Genomic DNA, 10,754 nt, shown 5'->3' on the forward strand with positions numbered 1-10,754 from the left:
CTTTCACTTGCCATCTCTCAAGCTGGTTTACATGTTGGATTTGGGAAAAACAAAAACAAAGAATGCGCTATTGCTTCCTATGTTGGAATATTTGCTTATTGCTTTGTTTTGTCTTCATCTCATGTGGTCTTGTGGCTTCGGCAAAGAGCATTTTATGTGAATAATATGATGAATCAAAGATTTGGAAAAAATATCAAACGTCTCAGCACTTACAGTATAGCTCTGATTTTTCTATTGGGTATAATACCACTCATAATTTTTTCCACCAGAAACTCTTACTACTCAACTGCACAAGGTTGCAAATATTTAGCGCCTAGTGATGGTTTGTTGCTTCTTGCAATAGGAGCAGTGATCGTATTTTTGAGCCAAGCTATATTATTAGGGTTGTTCATATACGCCTTAGCTAGAACAACTAATTTCAGAAAGTATTCAAAACGACTGAGCTTCAAAAAGAAACCGACTAGTCATGACAACAAATCTTCGAAGAAAGTTCTCGAAGCAAAGATCTCAACGAACGAAAGCACGTCCATTGGCAAACAAGCAAAAGAAATTCAACATGAAAAGGTAGTTGATAATGACCGAAAAAATGCCATTGTGAAAAGTTCCACTTCAGATCGAGTCAAAAAGATTATGCAACGGAGTTTAGTATTTGGGATTATTTCTTTAGCAGCAGATGGTTTCCTTGCAATCTTTTCAAATTTTGTTATTCCTTCTGACAGTCATCGACGATTCTCAAATATGGCTTACGGCATTAATTCATTTTTGGTTTTGCTTTTTGTAATTTTTTCCTTCAGTCAATATAAGAAAATGTTGTTTTCGCCATTGATGGCTTAGCCTATAATTTCCTTACTGGCCGTTGAAGCTAATTGGAATTATTGGAAGGTGCGGGCTTCAGGACTTCAACAAAACTAAATTGATTTATATGGAGTCATATTGTAGTAGGCCTATAGCTATGTGTCACAGCCGATATGGCTTTAGATAAACAAGATGCTCAGTTAGTAGATTTTTCTAGCGATCTCTATAATATGTCGTGCATTGTCTCAAAACGATTTTAATTGGCTAATTGATTTATTTTGTTTAAAATTAGATAGAACTGTTAGCCTATTAGTTGTCTGCCATGGGCCGTCACGTCTCCCGAGAAGGCGATCGCTGGAACAGAAATCTTCGATATCTTCTTTCCTGATCATGTGACTGAGAAATTTGAGTTGCCTTTTGCTTATGCTGTTCAATAGTTCCTTATCTTGATGTAAACGATTTAAAATTTCTGCACTTGTGATATGATCAGTACGCTATGTAAAACCCAAAGCATTCTTCTGTAAAACCACATTTTAGCTGCTTCAATGTTACGTTTAGTTTATGCAAAGAAGGTTCATGTCCACAACCATACTGAATAATTGACCACACTAACATTATTTAGAAGTCGCACCTTCAGAAGATAGAACGGCTAAAAGAATGAAAAAATCTTGTCTTTATTGGTTGCACTTTATTTTCACTTCTATAGTAACTTATGTTACTGTATATACAAAAAAAGAATAAGACTGTTCACCAGGCATTTAGCGTAGGCTACTGTAATTATAATATTAATTCAAAACGCAAAATATTATTTCATTATATGTTCATATGTTTTTACAATATGCCAGGTCAAGCTTGATGAGGTTGTTAAATGGCACTTTTCAAATGGAGTGGTGAGAACGAAAAGTAGGCTATTTAGGCTAAGTCAGTTTAGGTCAGCAGGCTATAGCTCTAAGAAGGACTGTAGGTATTTCTCTCTAGAGGAGTGTATGCCTACTATTCATAATTATGAAAGAAATCAAGGGCTATAGTCAAAGGGCGGCCACTCCGTATCGACGGCATGCTTTTAAGTGTCTTACCAAAAATACTACCACATGCCCTTTGCAACGGTGTCGAACCGGTACCCTACCGAGCGTCGAACCACGGTCCTCAGCAACCAGATACCGTTCTCACCACACGGCTATACAGCCGGCCAGGTTAATTTACAATTAAACAAGATAAATTCAGAGCACTTCAAGCATCTGTAGCCTAAAATGAACGCTGAACATATTGCCTAGATATCTGTAGGCTAATTAGCCTATACTTATCAATGCTACCTAGGTCTCCAAAGGCACCTTTTTTTGGTGTAAATATTTTGCTAAGTTATTTGAAGTTCATGGGATAATTGCTTAGGCTACAAAGCTCCGAATTTATTTTTTTCAAATATCACTGAAGTAGCCTATATTTTTCGTTCTCACCACTTCAACTGTAAAAAGGCTTTTAAATCCTACAGGGTAGGTAGTATAGGCTATGTTGATTCAAGAAAATTTGTTATTTGACTGATTTCATTGCATAAGAACGCAGAGTCGATGGCACATTGCTCTACTGTAGACTAGCGGTTCTACTGTACCTTTTCAAATCCGATACCACTATCATGAAATTACCAAACAGTTCTCGCATCTCGTTTTAAAATAGGCTAGCTGAAAAATAATAATCACCTATACAATGTAGAACGTTAATTAAATGCCCGGTAAACAAGCATAGCTTCTCACGTCACTTGATAACTAGCCTTAATCATGATTCAGCTCGGGACTTCACCATCTATAGGACGCACCCCCTGAGAATTAGTTCTTATATCCCTTAGCGATGCGTGTAATCTCTGTGGTCTAAACTACACCACCGCCGGTCAAAATTACACTCAAAGGTGTGTAATTTGGACCAGTTTTTAAATTTTTTGTTTTGTTATTATTTCATTTGTTTTTGATAATTTTCAACGCACTTGGTTTTAAATAAACAAACATTTGGTCACAGCGGTAAACCATAATCTCTTCGTGGGAAAATTTTAACATAAAGTTCCCGAATCCGTTCGTCTGTATATCGAGGGTTAAATAACAGAACGAGCCAAGTCACCCAAAAGTAGTTTTGAGAAAATGGCATTTTAAAACTTTAAAATTTTAATTTCAAATTTGGAGTCAAACCACTCTTTTTTACTGTGTGATTATATTTTGGATCTGTGACGGCAAGTCGGCAATGATGACAAAATGAGCTATGTCACATTAGCTCATTTTGTCAATAGAGATGGTATAGATGCAGAAGCGGCACAATGAGCTATGTAGCAATAGCTCGTTGTGTCGTATAGCCCTCTGGACTTAGTTTAAAATGAGCAGTCAGTTCTGAGAAACCTGTTCAGGCTAGAACTTAGCTCTTTCTGTCCGTAAAAATACGGGGCTTGAGAAACACTTTCCAGTATCTAACCACAAAAAATGCAAAAATGGACTTAGCTCGTTCTGTTATTTAGCCCTCGATATAATGACCGAAGAAACACACACTTGAACTTCTTTTCAAACAGTGTATTTCTGTAAAATTAGCCCGCGGCTATCGAAATGACCGGTGCAACGCCTTACACCTCAAAACTGTCACTACGATACAGATTACTTGGATAAAAGACGGAGAATTTGTCCAGCTAGCAAGCACCAAATAAACCAGTTAAATGTGCGACCGACTTCCAACAAACAACTTCGAGAATGAATCAGAAAAATTTGTGATAACTCAAAGGCGACGCAACATTTCATGTTTAAACCGGTTTCAACAGGTTTGACCCGAGTCTTACGGACGATGGTGCAATTTTGGCTCATGTTTTAGGAAATTCCATGACGTAATATTCAGTAGACCCGAACGGTTTCTACATGACGTTTGACCAGGCGAACAACCGTCTGGAACATAGCGGCCCCTAGTTATGGCAGTCTGACATGGCATAACTAAAAAAGAATTGACGACAATTGTGAGCCAATGAATAAAAACACATGATACACAAATTGTTTGAATCACTCACGTTTAAGTTAATACGCAAATACAAAGGGCATGCAAAGAATGAACAGCAATAAGAATAAACACGACGATACATGAAATTGGTACCATAGGTATTAGGTACACGCAAAAATGATGCTATATACAATGATTGCGATAATAACCGACTGTTCTGGGCTCAGACAAGTGTCGGCCACCGCAGACAAAACCAGGCTCAAACCCTAACACTTAGGTGTTCTTTACGGGGGCGAGGCACGAAATATCCCTCAACACATAGTCTACTTTCACTTTCCCCGTACTCTCATCATAGTTGCAGACGGCAACTTTAGCTCTACGAACCACAGGCTTCCCTTTCCTAATTTGTGGAACTACCTCATGCACCCTCCCAAGTTGATACTTTCCACGTTTACCAATGTCCTGGAGAGAACATACCACTACAAGTTGACCAGGCTCCAAATTCTCGGCCATTTTTAGCCATTTTTTCCGGCCCTGAAGACCTGGCAAGTAAAAATCGATTCATTTACTCCAAAACTGCTGAGAAAGTGACAAATTGAACCGATAATCCCTTCTTAATTGGTCACGATCATGTGGTTGCCCAACAGCACAGTATGGGTCTAAGTATGGGGTTAAAAGTGAGGCAGGGGTGATGACAGTAAAATCCCTAGGGTCGTCACTCAAAGGTACCAAAGGGCGTTCGTTCACGATCCGAACGGCACTGCCTGTGTACGTAAGCAGTTCAATAAAATTGGGCTTACGAATTGAAGAGTCCAAAATGTGAAAAAATGCAATTTTAAATTGTTTAACCATTGCCTCCCAGGCGCCACCTTGCGCCGGAGCATACGGAGGTATACATTCCCAGTTTATCTCTCTCTGTCTCAGGGCGTTGTGAAATTCAGCTGATTCTATCAACTCGGGTAACTTCTTTTGAAAGAAGCATTTAGTCACATCAGCCATGAGACCAAATCTACCAAGCCGAAATCTAGCCAAGACATCTACCAGAGGGTTTAACAAGTCAGGACCCGAAAACATTACATCATTAACACAAGTTCCTCGGAATTCAGACTTGCCATCGTAAACAATGCGCTTTTTTAATTGTGACGTAACAAAGTATGGTAAATACCATTCAAATCCCTTGACATTTCCTGCTTCACCAGTACGCTCAATATAGCCATTTGATTTAAGATCTTTCATGGTGTCAGTAAGGAAATCACGAAGTTCAGGTTGTTTTAAAGCTTTCTTCCTTAAAGCAGCAACTCTATCTGACGCCAACACAAAATTGTTAGGTAGATCAATATCTTCCTTCAACGGAACAGGTATCTCAAATCGACCATCTTTCAACTCAATATTCGGTTCAACAAGTTCTCTAGCCAACTTATCATTGCGAGACAATTCACAGATTTCATTTTGCAACGTCAAATCCTGAATGACTTTATTCAGGTCTGCTATTTCCATATCACGAGACTCAATTTTACGCTGAAAGCCAGAGATTACATCCGACTCTGAAGACGTCTGCACTCTGCACACTTTAGCAACGCTTTCCTCTAAGGGTGACTTACCACCACAAGCCAACCAACCGAGAGGAGTGAGCAAAGCATGTGGTTCACTACGATTTTCACCAACACGCTCTTCTTTTGCACACATCAAATAAGCGTTGTCGTTGCCAATCAGTACATCTACAGTACTACAATCATTCAAATGAAACATATTCACGTCATGAAAATGACGGAAACCATTTAAATCTTGTTTATGCGGTAAAGTTTTAACATCATCAGCCCAAGCTGGGTTAACCACCGAAGTTATATCACAAAACAGTTCATCTGTCTCCAACGACTGGATGTTGAGTTTGACAAGGTCAGCACAAGTAGCTTTCTGACCAGCCAGGGTATCCATTTTAAACGACGCTTTATCGTACGGTTTAAGATCAAGTTCACACACCAAGTCACTCGAAACAAACGTCAACTGCGAACCAGGATCATGCTGACAATTCACCAACTTCGATTTGCCAGTCATTGGATTCAAAACACGAGCAGCAGTAACGCGGTTAAAGGCTGCTTTAACATTTCCAATCTTAACATTACGCACAGGAACTCTGGCACGAGCATCATCTTTCCCAACCGAATCCAGAGAATCACGTGACGTCACATAAAAATCATGCAGAAGAAAATAGTGTTTCCTATCGTTGTTAGGCCCACACTTACGACAGTTATTTGCATGAACGCAATCCCTAACCATATGCTGGCGCAAACAATTCAAGCATTTGCCAGCTTTCACAATGACATCTCTCCGATCTTTAGGTGTCAAGCGCAAAAATCCTTTACAATTAGACAAAAAATGATATTCAACTTGACCACGTGACGAACAACAAATGCATGCCGGTAGGTTTTTACGTCTGGCTTCACCACCGCGCGGTGCGCCAACAACAGTCGAGTACTGCGAACTCCCTGACATCACATCATCATGGGGTTTTACGGACGTCTGCCTAACCGGACATGAAGGCAATTTTCCTTTGCCAAACTTTTTAAATTGCTGCGACTCACCAGAATCGCCCATTAGCATAATGCTAAAATCAGTCGACTTACGCGTTTCCTCCCGTACTACAAATTCAAACAAACTCTGAAAAGTAGGCTCATCAGTGCCACCATACTGATCACCTAAAAAGTCAAGATAACGCTGCTTAGCGTCAAACGGGAGTCGCTTAGCCAAATCCAAAACAAAACGTCCTTCCAATTTGTCACGCTGACCATAAGCTTGCGCGTAAAGCAAACACTGCGATAATTCATCTTTAAACTCTTTCAGATCACTGGAAGAGGTCGAAGTCAATTTGCTACCATAGCGATACTTTCTAATTTCTGGTTCTGCGAAAAGACCTCCACGAACCCCAAAACGCTGGGACAAGCGAGCTAACGACATTTCTATCCTGTCTTCCTCTGACAAGCCAGGGGTGTCAGAAACCAAATTAGCAATCGTTTGCGCAGCTGTCCTAACACAAGCTGCTTGTAACAAAGTCAAACGAGTCCCCTTAAAGGGCGAAGCTGCCATTAAGGCCGTAACACGATTTTTAAAGAAGATAAATGGCATATTATTACCATCGTAACCAATCAAGGCCGCCTTATCGAAAAACGTCCTACTATTTTGGTATTCAAAAAAGCAATCCTGCTGTTGAGAACTCGATTTAACGGGAGAAGACAAGCTATATCCCTTAAGGGGCTGAGTGGGCTCAGTCACATGCACAGCCCGACCACGATCCTCACACACGTTAAAATCAGGAGACGCAATACGCCTCTCACAACCACTCAAATTACGTGTAGCTGGGCGATCAAAACCTAGCCGCGCAGAAAACTGTGAAGGGGGCAAAGCATTACTACTAATGGCGGCCCCGTGACCTGTACGCTCTGGGGGAGGAGTTCGGTTGTAATTCGCAGACCTTGGCTCTACAGCATTCGGAAGACCCTTAGCCGCGGCCCCGAGACCTCCTGAAACAGCTGGAAAACGTGTGGATTGCCCTGGTCCACTCACAGGTTGAACGGGCGTTTGGAAAAGGTTATGTAAATTAAACTGCGATTGATGTTCATTTCTGGAATGCCTAGAAGAGCCCTTCTTAGAGCTACGCCGAGAGCCCACCTCTGATCGATATTCAGGTAAAACTACCTCTTTACGTTGTTCAGCCCTCAACTGAGCGTCTTTGAGTGCGAACTCAGCAGCTCTCGCAGCTGCCTCAGCTCGAATGGCCTCAGCTCTCGCGGCAGCCTCAGTTCGTATGGCCTCAGCTCTCGCGGCAGCCTCAGCAGCTCTCGCTTCGGCCTCAGCTCTCGCGGCAGCCTCAGCTCGAATGGCTTCAGCTCTCGCGGCAGCCTCAGCAGCTCTCGCTTCAGCCTCAGCTCTCGCGGCAGCCTCAGCTCGAATGGCCTCAGCTTGTATCTGGAGCTCCTCTCGTCTTAGCTGCAGGTTAATTTGTGCCACTATCCGAGACGAAGTCCTAGACATCCCAGTGCTTACATTTGAGGCGCTATCCTCAGGATGTATGTCAGCATCCAACATATCTGAGAACTCACTTTCTTTTTGTTCAAAGTTATTTTTTAACGAGTTAAATTCGGGATCTACCCTATCACGAAGTTCTGCCAAGATTGCAGAGTTAAAGATTTTAGTCAAAAGAGCATGGAAATGCCGTAATTCCTCTTCTAAAGTAGATAACTTAGATCTAAAAATTAACAGTTCCTGCTTATTACTCAAAGAACCTAGGGCTACAGAAAGTTTCCCAATTTGAGTCAAAATATCCCGTCTAAGATGCCGGGCCTCTCGAACTGACTTAGCCTCATCGTTAATGGGTCCCTCCCCAGAATGGCCTGCCCGACCGCAAAGAACATCATCAGGCTTAAACTCAGTCGAGTCTACGGCGGTCGAGTCCTTGTCGCCACCGAGTGTAGACATATTAAATGTTGGGGCTAAATTTAACAATTAAAAAAATTAAGTTACACAAACACACAAAATTATTAGGCTACAGTAGTTATAAAAAACTTAACTGCAAAGACAGTAAAAATACAAAAAAGAATTTAAATGCACGATACCGTAGCTGTACGAGTATGAAGTCCTAAAGTCCACAAAACTTGCTTGGATTCTTCCACTTGAATCTACAAGCACAGATGGATTGTCTTTTAATCTTCTTTTTTGCCAATGATTGTCAAAGTTATTTTTCTTCTGTACCAAACTGAGAAGAAATGTCTTTACTTTTCTTTGCTTCTGTAAGAGTGTAGGCTACCAACCAACAAATCTTCTTTTATTATTTCTTGTACTTCTAATTAGTTCTTCTGCACTAGCTGACAACAAACACGTCGTTTAATTTTATGCCTTCAAGTGCTTCTTGGCCCACCAGTTAACAAGAACTCGTCTTTTATTTTTATTTTTTGCTTTAATTTCTTCTTGACCTACCAACTGACAAGAACCGTCTTTTATTTTTTGTGGTCACAGCGGTAAACCATAATCTCTTCGTGGGAAAATTTTAACATAAAGTTCCCGAATCCGTTCGTCTGTATATAATGACCGAAGAAACACACACTTGAACTTCTTTTCAAACAGTGTATTTCTGTAAAATTAGCCCGCGGCTATCGAAATGACCGGTGCAACGCCTTACACCTCAAAACTGTCACTACGATACAGATTACTTGGATAAAAGACGGAGAATTTGTCCAGCTAGCAAGCACCAAATAAACCAGTTAAATGTGCGACCGACTTCCAACAAACAACTTCGAGAATGAATCAGAAAAATTTGTGATAACTCAAAGGCGACGCAACATTTCATGTTTAAACCGGTTTCAACAGGTTTGACCCGAGTCTTACGGACGATGGTGCAATTTTGGCTCATGTTTTAGGAATTTCCATGACTTAATATTCAGTAGACCCGAACGGTTTCTACATGACGTTTGACCAGGCGAACAACCGTCTGGAACAACATTGATATTAATTTTGTGAAGATATTGCAGTTTTTTCTGAGGGGGTCCAAATTACACTACTTTCCCCTACTGCAGGTGTAAGATACGGGGTACTGTAGACCAATTGGTCTATGGCTGTATGGTGTAAAGAAAACCGATGTCTATTTATGTTGTTCACGTATGCCATACTTACAGTATACAACTTCATACTCGCTTAAATCATTTTTTGATCTTGGTCTCTTCTATTTAGCCTGACATCTGCAGACAGCGCATGTGTTTTAACATTTTCAGTGAACTTCTCGTAAACATAATGTTTGGAACAATGAACATTATAGGCTACAGCAGGGTTTCCCAAACTGTGGTCCGCGACGACTGCACAGGTGGTCGGTGGCGATATGACAAGAAATTAAAAAGTCACGCATGTACGTTGTACAGTACGTACCCTGTCAAGTATCCTGTTCTGTGGGACTACATTGTGGTAACAGTTTATATATTATATATAAGTATAAGAATGGTTTATATTCAAGTATTAACATTAAGTATGAGTTTAAGTATGAGAATGGTTTGTTTATAAATTGAATTAAGATGAAGGCTGTCTAACTGCCTGATGAAATTTCTATCTATCTAATTTAGCTATCTGACTCCATGAACTAATTTCCACACAATTGTTATTCGAATTATAATTTTAAGTTATCAGAAGGTGTTCATATAATATTGTAGGTCTATAACACAAGTTGAATTTAAACATTACAGAATAATGACATTACAGGATAGTGAAACATTATCACGAGTTATTACATTTTAATTAAACAATCAATTTAATGTTTTTCTGAGAGCTGAACTGGTCTAACTGAGCTGGTTTGATGTGAGCTAGTCCGATTTGATAGAGCTCTTTCTCTAATTGAGCTGGTTTGATGTGATAGAGCTGGTCCGATTTAATAGAGCTCTTTGTCTAATTGAGCTGGTTTGATGTGATAGAGCTAGTCCGATTTGATAGAGCTCTTTGTCTAATTGAGCTGGGTTGATGTGATAGAGCTCTTTGTCTAATTGAGCTGGTTTGATGTGATAGAGCTCTTGTCAAAGGACGAACAAACCATTTTATTGTGTGCGCCCTTTTTTCTATTTTCTTTGGGAGCAGTTGCATGGAAAATTACAGAAACTTTAGTAAAAGGCAGAAAAACTTATATGTTGAAATAATGGATCGCTACAGAGCCCCCCCCAAATTTGGGCTAAATTGGAACCATGGGTACCAAGTTTAGCTCAAATTTAAGGAGTTAAAAACGTTAACACAATTTTAACAGACATAGTATGAATCAAGTATGTTTAGTGTTAATGATAATAATGTGGTGTTGTGTTTGTGATATCGTGTCGCGAAGTGATTCTGCGTGGTTCCACCGCCTTCCGCAAAGGAATGTCTGAGTTTGTGCTGTGTTGAAGAGTCCACCTCGTAGAAATATTAATTGTTTTGTAAGCGCCGTTGAAAACCGTAGCAGGCATTCATTGTTTGTCTGGCTCTTTCTGTTAAAAACC

The sequence above is a fragment of the Aplidium turbinatum genome, chromosome 2, assembly GCF_918807975.1.
Source record: "Aplidium turbinatum chromosome 2, kaAplTurb1.1, whole genome shotgun sequence".
NCBI lineage: Eukaryota > Metazoa > Chordata > Ascidiacea > Aplousobranchia > Polyclinidae > Aplidium > Aplidium turbinatum.